Raw genomic sequence first — 4343 nt, 5'->3', positions numbered from 1 at the left:
GAGCCCAGCCCCGCTCGGCGCCGCGGGGGAAGGGGCGAGTCTCTCCCTGCGCCCTGAGGCACCTCCCGCTGGGCGTGACGGATCGGAGAATCGTGGAGTGGTTTGGGCTGGAAGGGAGCTGAGGGCCTGTGCAGCTCCACCCTCTGTCGCGGGCAGCGTCGCCTCCCGCCAGGCCGGGCTGCTCGAGGTCCCACCAAGCTGGACTTGGACGCCTCCAGGGATGGGACAGCCACAGCTTCCCTGTGGCAGTGCCTCACCGCCCTCAGCGTGAGGAATTCTCCATTTCTTCCCAATGCCCAACCTAAATCTTCCCCCCTCCCATTTAAAGCTATTTCCCCTCGTTCTTTCACTCCATGCCTCTGTAAATGGGCCCTCTCCAGCTTTCTTGTAGCCCCTTCAGGTACTGGAAAGTCACTGTTAAGATCTCCTCAGGCTGAACAACCCCAACTCTCAGCCTGTCCTCACAGGGAGGGTCCTCCAGCTCTTGGATCATCTGGACCCATTCCTCAGCTGGACCCATTCCAATAGCTCCATATCCTTACGCTGTGGATTACAGAACTGGACACAATACTCCAGATGAGGTCTCACTAGAGCAGAGGGGCAGAGTCACCTCCCTCAACCTGCTGGCCATGCTTCTTTTGATGCAGCCCAGGATACGGTTGGGCCTTTGGCCTGCGAGCATTCATTCCCGGCTTATGTCGAGATTCTCATCAACCAGCACCTCCAAGTCCTTCTTAATCACATCTTCCCCCATCCTGTACTGAAGTTGGGGATTGCCCCGACCTAGGTCTGGGACCTTGCACTTGGCCTTGTTGAACCACATGAGGTTCGCACAGGCCCGCTTCTCCAGCTTATCCAGATCCATCTGGGTGACATCCTGTCCCTCTGGTGTGACACTGCACCACTTAGCTCAGCTGAGATCTTGCCACTCTCTGTCAGTCGGTCCAGAAGTGTTCTCCTCACTGAATAGTTTAGGTTGGAAAAGACCTCTAAGATTGAGTCCAACCATAAACCTAAGACTGCTGAGTCCACCACTAAACCATATCCCCAAGTACCGTATCGACACCTCTTTTAAATACCTCCAGGGATGGCGACTTAATCATTTCCCTGTGCAACCTGTTCCAATGCTTTCCTAATGTCCAGACTAAACCTACCCTGGTACAACTTGAGGCCGTTTCTTCTCATCCTATTGCTTGTTACTTGGGAGAAAAGACCAACACCCACCTCACTAGTACCTCCTTTCAGGTAGTTGTAGATGGCAATAATGTCTCTTCTTCTCCACGCTGAACAATCCCACTTCCCCCTGCTGCTCCTCATAGGACTTGTGCTCCAGTCCCTTCACCAGCTTCATTGCCCTCCTCTGGATGCATTCCGGCACCTTGGTGTCTTTCTTATACTGAGGGACCCAAAACTGTACACAGCATTTGAGGTGCTGCCTCGCCAGTGCTGAGTACTAGGGGGCAATCACTTCCCTGGTCCTGCTGGTCACAGTATTTCTGATACAAGTCAGGATGCTATTGGCCTTCTTGGCCACCTGGCACATTGCTGGTTCTTATTCAGCTGGTTGTCAACCTACACCTCCAGGTCCTTTTCCATCTGCCACTTTTGAGACATTTGTCCTCAGGACCTCCCTTCTGCCTTCCCCCTCACTTTCTGCATGTCCTAGCTATCCCACCACCCCAAATTTCTTTTAACTTGCTACAGATTGCAGTGAGGAAGTAAAGTGATGGGTTTGACACCTGGTTCTCTGTGACTATTTAACACAGGGCTGCACCACCCTCCACAGGGCATATGCCAGAGTAGGCAATACCAGCAGGGCAAAGGTGGGAAGAGGCAAAAATTAAAAGCCATTATTTAGGAGATTTATTTTAAGAAATATTATGCCCCAGTACCAAACATTCTCCCAAAGGCTATAAAGACTCTTCAGAGAGACAAACATGCCCCTGCAGGGGTGGGTTGACTATCACACATCTCTGTGCTCTGTTTCTTTCGAGTTTACAGAAGCACAACCCTAACACCTGAAGGTGCACTCCAGCTCTTGGTTTGAGGACAAACCGGAAACTTTGTACACAACTTGCTTTGCTGGAGTCTTTTTTCCACTTCTTGAAACTTCCACTGTATGGTTTTAGAAAAAACTCTCCATTCAGTTTGGTCATTGCCTTTAGGAGGAGGCTGTACCTTTAGGTTCATGAGTAGAGAGGAACTTTACATGCAGAGGTGAGCTCCTGAGCTATGCACAGATTTTCATCCTTGGAACACTTGCTCAGGTGCCAGCTGGGGAGGAAGCTGATGTTTAAGACACAAAGTCTGAAGTTATGTTGTGTCCATGTGGACATACAGTAAGAACAGCCGTTCTTAACTGGAAGTGCAAGCAACAGGTGCTCCTGTTGCACCCTACTATTTGCTGAGGCAGACAAAACCTCAGCCTAAGATAAATTCCAGACATTGGACTTTGACTGACCTCATCTGTGGGGCCCATTGTACTAGGAAATCTTAATACCAGACCACTAAATGAGCCCTGTGGAAAACAGACATGTTGATTGCAAAGAGCAATGCACCCATGACACAGTAGTAGTGTGCTTCAAAACATTATAAGATACAAAAAACCCCAAATGACCAGCCACATACTAAAAAAAAATAAAAAATGCCAGAGTGATATTAGCCCTGTCTACAGATTTATTTGGTACTACACATTCTGGCGCTGTTCTGCAAAAGCCCTGCTTTTAACTATACTCTTAGCAAGGTGCTCTGCCACATTGTCAAGTCCACTCAGATGCCTGTCAAGTTGCCCTCAGCGTGCTGGCTGCTCTAGATACCATTTGGGAATGCCTCACTCTCCTCTATAATATATATGGAACCAAAGTTTGGAAATAAGCCCAATGGAAAGCTGCACCCCTACCCCGCAGTGTACTTGGAGAGTCACAATATGCCTGTGCTTGCTACTATACTGCTGCTTTGTGATGGAAGCTGAAATCAATGCAGTGCTTAAGTGGGCTGAAGAACAGGCAGATCTTATGGTATTCCTAAAAAAGATTAATATAGCCAAGGTATCTTTGAGCATAGGAACTTGGAAGAGCTTCTGGATCAGCTAATTTCTGTTTGATGCACTTGGAAATTAAGTTAATGAAGCACCATGGGACTAGGCGCTGAGCAAAGTATATCTTATCTCTCGATTAATATTCCAGAGGGATTTAATCAATCTCCATGGCTTATGAGAACATTTCTGCTTATATCTTCTGCTAAATCAAGTACTGTAAATTATTTTTCTTATCTCTGAACTCTGGGGAATGTATGTGAGGAATGTATGATTTTTTTTCAATTAGTCCACTTGAAAAAACAAACATTGTTTTTTCAGATGCAAATACTAGGTAACATTTTGTTTAGGGTTGTGCTTTTGCATATCATTTATTGTGACACTGTCTTCCTCAGGTCCAATTGAAACCAATTTCATGTGATTATTTTGAGTAGGATCTGTCCTTGGAAGATGTTGAGGAACTTAGTTGTATACTAAGGTGCTGTTCAAATGCAGATACAGTAAGATCAACTCCTGTGCTACTTCCTTTTGATATGCCTGCTGAATTACTACTTTATTCAGCATGTGAAGATATTGTCATGTTAATTCACTGTAAATAAGGTTTACAAATATTTGCGGAGAGGGTTCTTGATGTACCTACTGAGTGCATGCTGTGAGTTTACTCAGGTTTGGGATTTGGGGAAGGGTGAGGAAGTTATTTCAGTGGCAGCTTTTGCAATAGCCTTTCATTCCTCTGAGCCGCAAAGCTAGTTTGATAGGTGATTGGGATGGGAGCTTCCAAGCTTTTGGTTGAGCATAAGGCAAAGAAGACAAAACCGGTTGTGTCACTTACAGTCCACTGGAGGAACAGACAGTTTAGTATGGAGTTGGATGCTCAAATGCATGGAGTTCTGCTGTGGAATTGGTGACAGACTGGCTGGGTGCTTACATGTCAGGGCTCAAAGGGAGGCCAGCAAGGGGATATCATGTGGATCATCTGCTACTGACTGCTCTCTTCAAGATAAGAAAATACATGAAGCCTTATTTAAACAACTAGAAGTCTCATGATTACAGGTCCTTCAGCATGGGAGTGCGTAAGTACTAGAACAGGCTGCCCCAAAAATGTGGCATATAAATTCTTGGAGCTTTTGAGCAACAGCCTCTGCAACTTGATCTAATTTGGATGTTAGCTCTCTTTGGAGCAGGAAATGGTCTGTATTGACCTCTGGGGTCCTTTGTAACCTTTTCCTATGATTCTGTGATTTTAATGGAGAGGTGCTTGTAGTTTAATACGGGGTCTGCTTTGTAAATGTTAAAGTCTGTGTTTCTC

Source organism: Phaenicophaeus curvirostris, chromosome 1 (assembly GCF_032191515.1).
Source record: "Phaenicophaeus curvirostris isolate KB17595 chromosome 1, BPBGC_Pcur_1.0, whole genome shotgun sequence".
NCBI lineage: Eukaryota > Metazoa > Chordata > Aves > Cuculiformes > Cuculidae > Phaenicophaeus > Phaenicophaeus curvirostris.
The sequence above is the reverse complement of the archived record's forward strand: the minus strand, read 5'-3'. Positions refer to the sequence as shown.